At 36.9% G+C, this 15200-nt stretch overlaps 1 protein-coding gene across 1 annotated transcript in view; it reads right to left on the bottom strand.

The window, feature by feature from the left end:
• SLC15A5 (solute carrier family 15 member 5) overlaps positions 1 to 15200 on the bottom strand; it is a 146065-nt gene that overhangs the window by 120810 nt on the left and 10055 nt on the right. The window lies entirely within an intron of this gene.

The raw sequence follows: 15200 nt of genomic DNA, 5'->3' as shown, positions 1-15200 counted from the left end.
TATTTTCCTTACATTTTCTGAATTTATCATTTCTTTTGAGTTTGGATCAGTCAATTTATCAATTAACAACTTAAGCATTTACTATATGACAGACCCAGTGCTACATACTAGGGATATAAAGATAAGCAAAAGCCCTTGCTCTCAAGGAGTTCACATCCTAAGGGAATGGGGAAAGGTTATCATGCAAATAAGTATATGCATACAAGACATCTATCTATACCTGTTTCTCTGAGTATAGAGATATAGATGTGTTTAGATATGTGTATATACATACAAAAGAAATATATGTGTATATTTATTACACACAGGAATATATAACATATCTGTACATACATGTGTGTGTGTTTGCATATATATGTATATGCATATATACACATATATAGGAAATCAATAACAAAGAGAAAGAAATACAAGTGAGAGGTGAATTTAATATTATTTCATCTGAATTATGAAGCCACGAAAGTGAGGAAATAGAGATAAGAAAAAGGGAGACAAACAGCACGGGATGACAGCATTGGGAGATAGAGTATGGTGTGTGAAGAACAGAAAATGTGGAGAAGTTTAACTGGATTGTAGAGGATGCAGTAGAGTCTCAAGAACATGATAACAAGAACAACAAAAAACAGAAATGGGATGGGTTAAAATGATCCTTAAATACTAAAAATGACACTTTATATTTGATTTTAGAGATAGGGAGCTACTGCTCACCACTTTGATGACTCTTTGGACTTTTTAACATTGTTTCGATATGTACTATTTCACATCTGGTTTTCCGCTCCCTTTTCTGTGTTTTCTTCCTCAATTAGAATATAAGCTTCTAGAGGACAGGGATCATCTTTTCGAGTGCATTTAGCACTTAGCAGACTACCTGGATCATAAGTGCTTGGATAGATAAATATTTTTTCTATCCATGTATGCTTCTATACATCTACAGTTATCCCTTCCACATCACAACTTTCCCTAGTATGGTTTTGATATATCACGAGTCAGTATAAAAATAGGAATTTGGGGAAAATTTGTGGAAGTTGCAGACAGCATGTGAAGGACAGCAGGTAACATAGAAAAAGTTTAGAAACTCAGAAATGCACAATATCAACATATTTTTATCTTTTAATGCCTAATTTTAGAAAGGGCATTTTTTCATTGAAGAGTCTCTTAAAGCAGACATTCAAGATGATGAAGAATCTTGAGTCCACAGCTAATTAAGATCAGTTGAAGGAACATGGGATAAGGAAGAGCAGAATAAAGAAGAGGGAAAAGTAAGACTCTTCAAGTAAGTAACAGGTAGTTGAGTCAAACAAATGTGCATAATGAACATTTATTAAGATCTTTTTGGTATTAGGGGAAATTAGAAGATAAAACTGAAGCATGAGTAGAAGTTGCTAGATGGCAAATTTGGACAATGTCAGTAAAAGATCTAGTAGATATTTTTAAATGAAACAGATAGGCAGGGAATAGCAGACTCCTGCTCATTGAAGGTCTTTAAGAAAAGACTGAATGACCTCTCTGGGGGAATATTTTAGTGGAGATTCATTTATTTTTTTCAGTGAGGATGAGATGGGTATTGGACTAAACATTTGTTGACAAATCTTTCTTGATAACTAACTTCCAGTTCTAAAATCCTGTGACTTTATCTTCCTGATTCAAAGCTCTATACTAAATCCACCACTCTACAACTGTTGAAAATAGTTCTTGTAGTAAGTAAATCTTTATTTTCATTTTCAGTGCCTACTTGAACTTATTATTAATAATTTTAAAGTCAAATAGTCAATAAACATTTATTAAAAAATTCTAAATGCTAGGCACTATGCTAAGTGTTAGGGACACAAATATAAATGAATAGAAAAATAGTTCTTATCCTCAAAGAGCCTATAATTGTATGGGAAAACAAGACAAAAAGGGAAGCTGAAAAGTGAGGAGGGAGGAAGAGTGGGAGAGAAAAAGATTCTTGGTATGGAAGGTACAGTGGAAACTTCCAATGAGGTCCAAAAATCTGTGCAGTTGATGGGAAATATGGAAAATAACTATGAATACCCCTTCCTTAAACAGAGGCCCTCTAACTTATGCCCTCCAGAAGGTCCTATCAGAAGGGTAGAGGGTATCACTAAGATATGAGAAATAGAAGTCCAAAAGTTGTTTGAAATGTGGAGAGAAACAGTGAGTTATTTTTTGATGTTTGTTGGAGAAGACATTCTATGATGATCTTTGGAATTCTTTAATGCATTTTTAGAGGAAGGTTGTTATTTTTTTCCCCGATATCATTAGAAATGAGTAGGTTACATAGATAGGTGGACTATGTCAAAAAGTCATCATAATATTGCTATGTAATTTTAAAACAAGAGAATATCTTGCTTCAGAAGTAAGCAATATAGAAAAAATATCCAAGAGGGCACTTTGTAACTTGATATTGTGATAACATTAAATTGTCTAGGGACAGTGAGATAAATGTACAAAGACTCATTTTATTTTTATCTATAAGATTTTGTTTATTTTAGAATAAACATTTTCCTCTCATGATTCTACATTAAGTAATACTTACAAAATAAAAATTTTGAAGCAAGAGATGGGATATAATCTTTAAATTTCTTCCTTCTAAATTTTTCAGGGGAATGGATTAGGTTTATACTTTAATGAAATAGGATCTTTTGACTTTGGTCTAGGGAATCAAAGGTTGAAATGAATTTTTAAACCTCATTTTATGATTTTTGATTTGGAAAAACCTTGCAGCTGTTTCTCTTTCACTCTTTTCTCCTTGTCTTCTTTTTATTTTTTTCTTTGTGATTACTGTGGACTTTTTTTAGTTGTCCTCCTTTTTCCACAGACTATCTCAATAGCCTTGAACTCTAAAATCCTATAATCAGTCCCCTCATGAAAATAACAACTATTCCAAGTACCCAGAGCCTAAAAACCTTTCCTAAGAAGGTAAATCAGACAACAAGTCAAAAGTGAAGTTTAATGTATTCTGTCTCTTTTCTATTTCCATTTTGGTTCGATTTTCATGGGTGTATGTGTTTGGGGAAGAATTCTGAAGGAATTTCCTGCAGGCTTATGTTCACATTACCCTTTTGATGTCAAAAGGCTAAGGAAGAAGGTATTTGTTTCTAAAAAGGGAGGCTATAGCACTGTTGGTGTGGATAGAATGCCAATTGAATTTCAGTTGTACTATTTTTGTTGAAAGATATTTCCAAGCTGCTGCTCAGAATACAAACCTAAGGATATTCTAAAGATAAAACTAGATGTTATTAAGGCAAGGAGGCAAATTTGATGTCATGGACATTATTGTGACTTGGCAGGATGAGAGTTATGACTAGAATATAACTTTGAGAGGGCAGACATAAAAAAAAAACCAGGACAGATAAAATGAAGAGGTAAAGATGAAGTAGTATTGTAGATTATCAAGATATTCTTATTTGAGGAAAGTCAGGTACAAGAAAGGAGAGACATTGCAAAGAACCTCTAAATGAAAATCAACAGAATTAGAACAAAAATTAATATTACCTACCACCTAGAGGAAAGAAGAAATGGATTAGAAGTATGGGCAACCCAAAGTGTGGCAAAACTGGCCATATCCTTTGATCCAGTGATACCACTACGGAGTCTGTATTCCAGAGAGTTAAAAAAGGGGAAAAAGACATATTTGCATAAAAATACTTATAGCAATTTTTTGTGGTAACCATGAATGAGAAATTGAGATGTACATTAATTGAGGAAAGAATGAACAAGTTGTGGTATATATTTGTTATAGAATATTATTATGCTATAAGAAATGACAAGCTGGATGTTTAAAAAAAACATGGAAAGACATACATGAATTGATGCAAAGTGAAGTGAAGCAGAACCAGAATATTGTAAACAGCAACAGCAAAATTATACAATGAAAAACTCTGAATGATTTAGTTGTTCTCAGCAATACAATGATCCAAGATCATCCCAAAGATGAATCCTATAATGATGTATGCTATCCACCTCGAGACAAAGAACTGATATTATCTGAATACAGACTGAAACATACTGTTTTTCTTTTTCTTCTTTCCTTCCTTCCTCCCTTCCTTTCTTTTCTTTGTTTCTTTGTTTACTTTGTTCCTTCCCTCCTCTCACTTTCTCTCCCTCCCTCTCTCCCTTTCTCCCTTCCTCACACCCTGCCTCCTCTCCTCCTACCTTGTCTTTCTTCCATCCTTTCCTTCCTTCCTTCCTTCCTTCCTTCCTTCCTTCCTTCCTTCCTTCCTTCCTTCCTTCCTTCCTTCCTTCTTTCCTTCCTTCCTTCCTTCCTTCCTTCCTTCCTTCCTTCCTTCCTTCCTTCCTTCCTTCCTTCCTTCCTTCCTTCTTTCTTCTTTCCTCTCTTTCTCTTCTTTCTTTTTCTTTCTTCATTCCATTCCTTCCTTCCTTCCTTCCTTCCTTCCTTTCTTCCTTCTTTCCTCTCTTTCTCTTCTTTCTTTTTCTTTCTTCATTCCATTCCTTCCTTCCTTCCTTCCTTCCTTCCTTCCTTCCTTCCTTCCTTCCTTCCTTCCTTCCTTCCTTCCTTCCTTCCTTCCTTCCTTCCTTCCTTCCTTCCTTCCTTCCTTCCTTCCTTCCTTCCTTCCTTCCTTCCTTCCTTCTTTCCTTCCTTCCTTCATCCCTCCCTCTCCTTCTTTGTTTCTTTTGTTTTGGAAATTATGAAAATAGGATGATTTTGACACATCCAATCAGAAATGCCTAATACACAATTGGTGATGTAAAATTTTACTTCAGGAAAGCAACTAAAGTTGCATATAGAGAGATACAGAAATAGCCTACTGAAGCTATTGAGGCCACAGAGAGAGAGTTTGTAATGATAAAAAAGGAACTTAGAATATTGGGGGATCATTAATGTCTAGGCATAGTGATACCAATTGTGATTTAGCAGAGGATAATGGAATAAAGTACTTAGATTGAAAGAGAACTAGAGGAGTCAATGTGACAAAAACTGGAGGAGAGTGAAAAGTTTCACAAGGGTAGAGACTACTGAGAAGATGAATACAATGAAGATATGATAAATTTGGAAAGATAGCTTAAACTGAGTGGTAAAGTCAGGAAATAAAAGTGCAAAGGGCCAAAATATCTAATTCTGTCTTCCTCAGGTCTTGGTGGCATACCGGATCCTGTACCCCATTGCACAGCTGTAATTTTTAATTTCTACAATGACAACTTAGCATCCTCTAAATTTGCATGTGTTCAAGATAAAACTCTTTTTGCCCAAGTGTGGTTCTGGTTCTATTCTCTCTAAGAAATTTCTGCAGTAGGGAATGTGGATCATTATTATTTAACATTATTAAAAGATAGATATTTTGTGGTTGATTAATTAGAAAGGGAACTATTCATTCCAGTTTTCCCATTTCTTTCTAAGTTTATTGACAGGAAACTGACAACTGTTTTTCCTCTTACTTCAACCGCCACAAAATTACTTTCTTTTGATTATGCTAAATAATAATGGGTTAAAGTTGCCTTATGCAAAAATTCTTCTGTAAGAGCAAAATGAGTAATTTTTGGAGCTGGATTAACTCTTTTAGTTCTTTTAGGTATCATTTGTTCAAACTCTTGCTGGTATCTTGTTACCCTTGTGGGTTGTGTTAATGTATCCCAAATCAATCCCATACACTGGATTTCATACTAGGTGTGTCTAAATGAGTAATTTTATCTTAATGTAGACCCAATGTTTCAGTTATTTTCCACTCACTAGCACAGAACTCAAGAAACTATGGATATTGACTTCAAAGTTTTGGAAATATGAATCTTTGAGCCTCCAGAGACTCACATCACTATATACTATCAAACTGATTCCTTACATCAACTTATGAAGTGATATAACTTCAGGATGCTATCTAATGATGAGAAAATAGCACCAGATCACATTCTTGGAGTCTGTAATGAGATTAGGAAATAATAAAAAACCAAATTTAAATTATTCATCCTATAGTTGTAATTGAATGGCCTGGATACCACACAGCTGGAAAAATTCATTTTCACCTCATTCCCCACCCTCCTATTTCCCAAAGCTTCTTCCACTCCCCAAAGAAGTAGTTCATTCATATTATGTCTCCTTTGTAATCAACACTGAGAAATGTCACTTTGATTAAACACAACTTTGAATGACTAAGACCACAGTATAATAAATTCTCCAGAGCTATCTTTCAGAACAACTGATTGCTCTCCAGCCTTAATCCTCCAGAGTCTTATTTAATCAAAATGATGTTGCTAATTAAGGATTAAAACCTCCAAATAGAGTTTAAAAAAGAAGGATTTTTCTTTCTCCTTTGGGCAGGTCAAGGAGGCAGAATCTGCTATAAGGAACTGAATAGTCCCTCACATCCCTAGTAAAACTGCTTTATTCTCTGACATTTGGATTTAATCCAAAATAGGCTCAAGTGCTTTGTAATATTAACATAATTAAAAAGAATGAATCTAACTTGGAAAGTTACATTCACATAAGCAAGATTTGTTCTAACTTTTCTCACTAATTTTATATGTAGGGTTACCAAGTTTAAAATTATATATAATATATGCATATCCAATTGCTCATAATGGAAGATTACTGCTTAGATTTACCGTCAACAGTGGCTGAAGCAATGGGGCTAGTGTTTACTGAGGAACAACCCTAAAACTTCAGAATTGTCAGAGACTTGAGTTTAATCAGAGGGATTAGATTGAACAGTTGAGTTGATTTGTTAAGAAGAGAAGTGAAGGGAAGAAGCTTTCTTAGTGTCATAGGATATGGAAGGAACCTCTTTGGAATCTGCTTACTGTGGTGAGTCATAAACGGGGAGAATTAATTAACTGGGACAATTTCCTAATATGAAAATGGAAAGAAGAATTGGGAAAAAGGAGTAATAGAATGAGTTTGAAATAACATCCCTAGAACCAAGAGTATTTGTAGAATCTCCATTAACCCTGGTGCCTTAAGGTGAATAATTCCATCTGAAATATATCCATAGTACTCCATGACCTAGTCGAGAGGAATGACTGTCTATTCAAGCATAAGGAGAATAATTTCTGCCCCTTGCTATGATTTTTCCTTAGGTTATTACTTCACAACTGTCATAGGGTGCTTATACCATTATGTTTTTTGTAGGGGTGAATAGGGAGGAGATTGTGTAGGGATATTGTAGGGGAAATTTAAAATGATTCTATGAACCATTTATGCTCCTATGAATTGCTATGCTATTCTGACTTTAATTTTTAAAAATGAATTTCTGGCTTCTTGCTGCTATATGAACAGAAAGAATATACTGGAATAGGGGTTTATGCCAAAGAAATTGATACTGAATGTCTACATGACTGAGTCTTAGGTTATATTTAAATAGATTCATAGAGATGGTCAAGATTTTTTTTTAGGTTTTTGCAAGGCAAATGAGGTTAAGTGGTTTGCCTGAGGCCACACAGCTAGGTAATTATTAAATATTGGAGGCCAGATTTGAATTCAGGTACTCCTGACCCCAGGGCCAGTGTTCTCTCCACTGTGCCACCTAGCCGCCCTGATGGTCAAGATTTTACAGAGCAAATTGCTTACATTAATAATACTAAACCAGTAATTTCCTGTTATTAAATGACTTATAATTTTCTATTTAAATGTCATATTTGTTTATATATCAATTAATTAATAATTTAGGCTTACTATACCTTCATATTTTAAGGTACATGTGATTACAATATGGTTTAGTAGATAGACAGCTTCAAAGACAAGAATATTTGATTCTGGTTGGTACTTGAAGCAAGTCATTTAACCTCTTAGAGCTCTAGGAAGCTCTTGATCTACTCCATATTGTTTGAAGGTTAATGGAGTTTTAAAGAAATTTGAATCAGAGAAGTTGAAGCCAACTTCTTTTAAATAAAGTCTCTTATAGATAGAAGGAAAGAAGTTGTATCATGGAAACACTACTTCTGTCACAAGGCTTTATGATTTGCTTCAGCAGTGTTCAGTAGCATCAAAATAGGATCAGAAAAGGAAGATGGTAGGAATAGTTGGGTTTAGAAAAGAATAAACTATTATAAGACAAGAAAGTTAGGAATTCATGGTTACTTAAACGAATAAAGCTGAATTATTAATTATAAGATTAAGATTGGAGAGGGAAGAAAATGAAACCAGAGCATGAGTGAAGGACTGGGAAAGCAGGGGGAGGTGGAAGAACAGGAGGTTTCAGCAGGTATAAAGTGTTGGATTAGGAAAGTGAAAATAGAACTTTCAAAGTTATTTATTACACAATGGAGCACATAGGATATAATGAAATTAAGTATATGACCATCCTTTTATATAGCTGAGATGAAGTGAAGTTATAAATCATAAAACTGCAGAGGTCAATGGACTTAAGGATTTTTCAGGAATATTAACAGGGAAAATAAACTGCTCAAAGATAAGGACAGAAGTTGAAGTGAGAGAAAGGTTATGAGACAGATACTGAATTTCTGGAGAAAAGGAGGAGAAAGACTTCTGGGGATCATATATAACTTTCAATCAGATCTGTATAGAGTGTTATAATTGGATGAAGTGAAATTCAAACATGGAGATGTTGCTGTGAGATGATGGTAAGAGAAAGTTTGGAAAATATCAGAGAGAGGCAAGAAGCAGACCAAATGTTCTCCTCCTATCTTATTTTGTTGGGAAAAAGGAAATAGCATCCAGAGAAACAATATCTTCTGGTAAATTTCTGTGATTATAAGAAGGTAGATGGAGTATAGGGGGAAGTAAAAAAGCATAGGACTATAAAAGGAGATAAGAATGTGAAAGGGCAGGCAAAAATAAGCATGAGGGTGTCAATATTAAGAGACAAATTTTTTTCCCTCTGCAGTTAATGACTCTAAATGGAAAAGAAATAATTTGCAATTCAAAAAACAACAGATAGCCATATTTTCCATAGGAGCCTTGGTTCATATTGAAGGATCAGGGATTAAGGGAGCAGTTCAAGTTCTGGTGGTCAGTTAGCTCACTGGTAAAGACAGGAGGTCATCCATGGAGAACTTATTTGCCTTCCTCATGTTCTATCATTCATATCTCTTCTACCACTCTTCCCTCCTTCATTCTTGTCTGAAATGAAGACGTAACCATTCTCAACAAGGCAAATCCCTTCTTCATACTAAAGTGATACATTGTCAGAGTTATTCTTTCTAATTTTCAATTTCTTTCCACCTTTTGATCATGATTGCCCACAAACCCCCCATCCTTTTTTAAATATTTAATATTTATTTATTCTCATTTTGTACAAATTTTTTATACATTAATAAAATATTCTTGTTTAAGAGTACACAAAATACCCCCTCCCCCCAAAAATATAGACTCACTTGAGTGATAAAGTAAAGGGGGGAGAAAAAAAATAAAATAAAAAAAACAGTAATAATTGTAGGTATGGCGAGGTGGCTCAGTGGACAGAGCACCAGCCCTGGAGTTATGAGCACCCAAGCCCACATCCAGCCCCATACACCCAACAATCACCCAGCTGTGTGACATGCAAGCCACCCCAACCCCACTGCCCTGAAAAAACCAAAAAAAGAAAAAAAATCCAAAATAAAATAAAATAGTAATAATAGTAGGGGTGGCTAGGTGGCAGACAGAGCATTGGCTGTTGAGCCAGAAGCACCTGGGTCCAAATCTGGCCACAGACACCCAACGATCACCCTGTTATGCGGCCCCAGATGGGCCACCAAGCCCCATTTGCCCTAGACCCCCCCCAAATAATAATAAAAAATTTGCTTGAGTCTTTGTTCCAACACCAACAACTCTGTCGCGAGTGGGTCACATTCTTTATGATAAGTCCATGGCAAAAGTTACTTCCATATTTTTCCACTGTTGCCATTGCTGATCACAACTCCCTCCTTTTGTATTTCTCCATTACCATGTACTATATTTTTCTCTCTCCTTTCACTCTGACTCTGCTGTAGCATAGCTGAGTGGCACAGCGGGACAGATCCCTGGCCCTGGGGCCAAGAGGCCCTGAGCCCCCATACCACCCCTTAGGCCCAGTATCTACCTGACCTTATGGTCCCGGACAGGCCATCCAATCCCAGCCCCTTGCAAGAAGTAAAAAAGAAAACGTGTTATATCCGAACACTCCCCCCTGTGGTCCATCCTCTCCTCCATCACTCACAACAACCCCCCTTCCCCCTGTCCCCACCCTCCTTCTTACACCAGATGCCTATACCCCATTGATTATATATGCTGTTTCCTCTCCTAGCCACCTCTGATGAGAGCGAAGATACCCTCATTCCCCCCTTGCCTTACCCCCTTCCATATCATTGCAGTAGCTCATTGCAATAAAGAAAAATTTTATTATATGAAATATCTTGGCCTATTCCCCCTCTCCTTTTTCTTTCTCCCATTACATTTCCCTTTTTTCTATTGACTCCATTTTTACTCCACATTTTATCTTTGAATTCAGCTTTCTCCTGTGCTTCAACTATAAAAGCTATCTCTACCTGCTCTATTAACTGAGAAGGTTCATATGAATATTATCAGTGTCATTTTTCTATGCAGGAATACATGCCATTCATCATCATTAAGTCCCTCATATTTTCCCCCTTTCCTTCAATCTCTATGCTTCACCTGAGTCCTGTATCTGTTCAGCTCTGGCCATTCCAACAGGAACATTTGAAATTCCCCTGTTTCATTGAAAGTCCATCTTTTTCCCTGGAAGAGGACATTCATTTTTGCTGGGTAGTTGATTCTTGGTTGCATTCTAAGCTCTTTTGCCTTCCAGTATATTATATTCCAAGCCCCACAAGCTTCCAATGTAGCTGCTGCTAAGTCCTGTGTGATCCTGACTGCAGCTCCACAATATTTGAATTGTGTCCTTCTGGCTGCTTGTAATATTTTCTCTTTGACTTGGGAGTTCTGGAATTTGGAATATTCCTAGGGGTTGGTTTTTTGGGATCTCTTTCTCGGGGGGATCGGTGGATTCTCTCCATTTCTATTTTACCTTCTGCTTCTAGAATATCAGGGCAATTTTCCTATAGTAATTCTTCAAAAATGCTGTCAAGGCTCTTTTCCTGATCATGACTTTCATGTATTCCAATAATTTTTAAATTATCTTTCCTAAGTCTGTTTTCCATTTTCTTCTAATTTTTCATTTTTTTTTTTGGTTTTGAAGTATTGATTCCTGATTTCTGGTAAATTCATCAATCTCCCTGAATTCTATTCTTTGTCTGAAGGATTTGTTCTCCTCAGAGAGTTTTCTTATCTCTTTTTCATCTGGCCAATTTTGCTTTTTAACACATTTTTCTCCACAATAACTTTTTGAACTGTTTTATCCATTTGACCTAAGCTGGTTTTTAGCATGCTATTTTCTTCAGCATTTTTTTGGATTTTTTTGACTAGGCTGCTGACTTCATTTTCATGTTTTTCTTGCATCTCTCTCCTTTCTTTTCCCAGTTTTTCTTCTAATTCCCTCATTTGATTTTCAAAGTCTTTTTTGAGCTCTATCATATCCTGAGCCCAATTTCTGTTTGTCTTGGAGTCTTTAGATGCAGGAGCTTATGCTTCCTCATCTTCAGACTGAGTATATTGATCCTTCTTGGGTTCATAGATAATGTATTTCTCAATGGTGTTTATCTTGTGTCTCTGCTTGCTCATTTTCCCAGTCTAAGGCTGTTTTTTGGGTGCTTCCTGAGCTTTTGGGATACTCCCACAATGGTCTCAGTATGTGAGGTTCTGTCCTCCCTCCTGGTCTTTGAATGACCATATGCGACCCTCTGCCACGGGGCTGAGGTGTGGGGGCCCTGCTGTTCTATGGTGGGGGGACTAGACTGTGATCAGGATCTGAATGTTGTCAGAGCCCCAGAGTCCTGTTCCAGGGGCAGAGGACAGAGCTCTGCAGTCTCTCTTCACTCCCCTCCCTAGGTTCAATGGGCTCATGCCATGGGGGCTCCTGCTTACCAGCTCAGGCTGCTTCTGTTTCCTGAATCTGGAATGCAGTGGCCAAACAGCTTGCTGTGTGCCCTGAGGCCTGGGCTTCAAGTGCTCCCTCTGGCAGAGGTCCCCTGCTGTTCTCCCAATTTGTGCCTTCTGCTCCCTGGAGCTTAGGTCAGGAAACTACTGAGCTGCTTTGAGCTGCAGTTTCCAGCTCCCTGGGACTGCCTCCAGGAGGCTTAAGTTCTTTTGTTCTGGCAGGCCACCCCTCTTGTGGCTGCCCCTCCAACCCTGGGGAGCAAAGCCTTTCTGCTTTTTTCCAGGTTACCTTGAATAGGAGAACTGCCTCATTGGTCCCTCTGTGGGTTCAGTCTCTTGAAAATTTAGTTAGAGTCCTTAGTTTCAAAGATTTATGAGAGAGCGCCTAGGACAGGATCCACTCTTGTTGCCATCTTGGCTCCGCCCCCCAAGTCCCCCATCCTTAAGACACACTCACTTGTTCAGTTTATCCCCTCTAGCTATATCTCTGAGAAAACTGTCAAAAATATGTTTCTATAATTTCTTCCTTCTTACTTTCCTCTTTATTCTTGTAATCTCTCTGCAACTCAGTTTCCAACTTTATTATTCAACTGGTAATGTTGAATAAGTACTTCCAAAGTTATTTATGATCTCTAAGTTACCATTTGAATGATCTTTTCTCTTTATTGTTCTTGACCTCTCTAGAACCTTAGTCATTATTCACTAGTCCTTTTCCCCTGACATTCTTTTCTCTTTAGGTTTTTGTGACACTTGTCATTCTCAGTTCTCCTAATACCAATGTGATGGTTCCTTTTCAGTCTCTTTTGCTTCTTCACACCTCTGATATCAAGGTCCTCTTCAAGAATGGAGGAAAATCCACAACCGACTGAAAAAGTAAGAGCTATCCCACTACTGGCCAGCTGAACCACAACTCCTCTCTCTCTCTCTCTCTCTCTTTTCTCTCTCTCGTTTTTTTTCTCTGGCAGATTGATTTTTTTAGGTAAAAGGGGTCATCTTTAATTCATTATTTTTACCTGGCTTTATCACTGATGAGAATTGCCACTATCAAACTGAGACCTAGTAAAAACCTGAGTTCAAATCCAGCTCCAGACTGCCTTAATAACTGCCTAACTTTGTGACCTTGGGCAAGTTACTCTTAACCCTATTGTCTTAAATTATAAATAATCCAGGGCAATCTCCAGTTGTCCTAATCCAAATCTGGCCATTGGACCCAAATAGCTCAATGAGAAAATGGATCTGGTGACTAAATCTATTTCACTTGTATATCATGGCATTACACCTTTGATATCCTACTCCTCTTCCAGAAAGACAGGTAAACGGCCACCACAACAACCCATTATCCAATCTGTTGCTGAGAGCAATCAGTTTGATGTCACATTTATCCCCACTCTCCTCCTCTCTCTTGTCACTTCAATTGTCTTGGTTCAAGTTCTCATCATTTCATACCTGGCTTGTTGCAAAAGCCTTCTGTCATCTAATCTCAAGTATCTCCCCCTTCTGGTCTATCCTATACAATTGAGAAATTGCTCTTAAAGTGAAAGTATGTATATGTTACTTCCCTATTTGATAAACGTGAGAGATTCTAGTATCAAATATAAGAACCTATGTTTGATTGTCATGTCCTATAAGTTTGGAATGTGGATCAAGAAGATAGTTGAGCTAGAGAGAAGTAGATTTTAATGGCCCCCAAATGGCAGTAAAATGTGAGATGTACTCAATATGGTTCAAGAAAAGTGCTGCCAATTTGTGCTGCATACTTAGAAAGTAACAGTAAGCCTTTGGAATCTGTTTACATTGACTTTCTATCTCTGGAAGGAGATGGGGAAAACATAAGCAATATCTCATTGATTATAGACTAGTGTTCTTGGTATGTATATGAATCTTCATGATGATCCAGGAAACTTACTTCTTAAAGTGCCAAAGTAATTATAACAAACCTCCTTAGAGAAATGGTGACCTTGGTAGGAATCAAAAAGTCTAGATCCACACTTTACCACCGTCAGAAAATTCCACAGCTTGAGTATTTCAATTTCATATTGCTAAACATTTTGAATACCCTGGTATCTTAACAAGAAGCCAAGTAGAGTTATGATGTGAAATTGCTAGTACATGTAAACAATGCCACAAGGAATGACACTACAGGATTGACTCTATATGAGAGACATACCTGTCCATTTACTTATGCTCTGATGTTTTAGAAGCAGTAAAAGTAAAAAATGGAGAGAATCACAACCACTATGTTCTCAAATGATTGAGAGCTGAAGAAGATCTGATGCCTTATTTGTGGCCTTAGCCCACAAAAACTGAGAGAGAAAAGTGATAGTACGATACTTGAGCCTGTTGCCAAGGTTGTAAGCAATATGATAGAGTTCTGCTAATGAATCTTGGGGTGCATGGAAGAATGATGGGAAGCCATCCATATAAAGGAGTTGAAAGTATGGGAAACATAGCCATCAAATAGACTCAGAAAATAGTAAGGGATCCATCAAGACAATGAATACATGAAAATCATCCATTGGAGAGGTAGAAGGACTCCTTGGTAAGTAGAAGGAAAAGAAATTCCCCAAGTGAACTCTAAGAAGACTATGCTCGGAAATCTCAATAATTTAAGAGATACTCTTTGAGTTCAGTAAACTATTCAGGTGCCTACTTAGATAACAAAGCACATAAATACAAACTGGTTCCATAAAGGAAGTCAAATAAATATAACCTAGTCCTAAAGGGGTCCTTAGTCATTATACAGCTGAAAGTAAAGGCTGGATATAGGAACCACCCCCTTTTTAACATGATATTCTACCTGTGGAATCACCTAGTTGATAAAGGGAACCTAAAGTGTACGTAGAGAGTTATAATCAACCTGTCAGATCAAGATTAGAGTTGCAGGCAAGGGAGTCTGTGGAGACTGAGTTCAAGAGTACCTGGTCAAAGTGCCAGGACTATTATTGCAGTGAGAAAGCTCACTAATTACCTTTTAGAAGAAAAGAGAGAAGCAGTGCTTCTCATGTAGCACTGCTCATTGTAAAGAATATGTGAAACATCTATAATGTTTAAGAAAGATTAGGTGTTATATAAAAGCAATATGTTTGCTATGTAGTATACTTTCATTGTTTATCTTATATCTTTTCTGTTCATGATAGTATTTTGCCTACATATTGGTGACTAAAGGCATCCTTCTCTTGGGGTCTGAAAGAAGGGAGTTTAAGTTGACCTCAGAGGCTTATTAGCTATGTGAAACTGGGTCTAACCTCCTTTAGCCTCAGTTTTCTTATCTATCACATCATAAAATTATCTTCCTCACAAAGTTGTTGTAAGG

The sequence above is a fragment of the Macrotis lagotis genome, chromosome 7, assembly GCF_037893015.1.
Source record: "Macrotis lagotis isolate mMagLag1 chromosome 7, bilby.v1.9.chrom.fasta, whole genome shotgun sequence".
Classification (NCBI taxonomy): Eukaryota; Metazoa; Chordata; class Mammalia; order Peramelemorphia; family Peramelidae; genus Macrotis; species Macrotis lagotis.
Note: the sequence above shows the minus strand (reverse complement) of the source record. Positions and strands in the feature narration are given on the sequence as shown.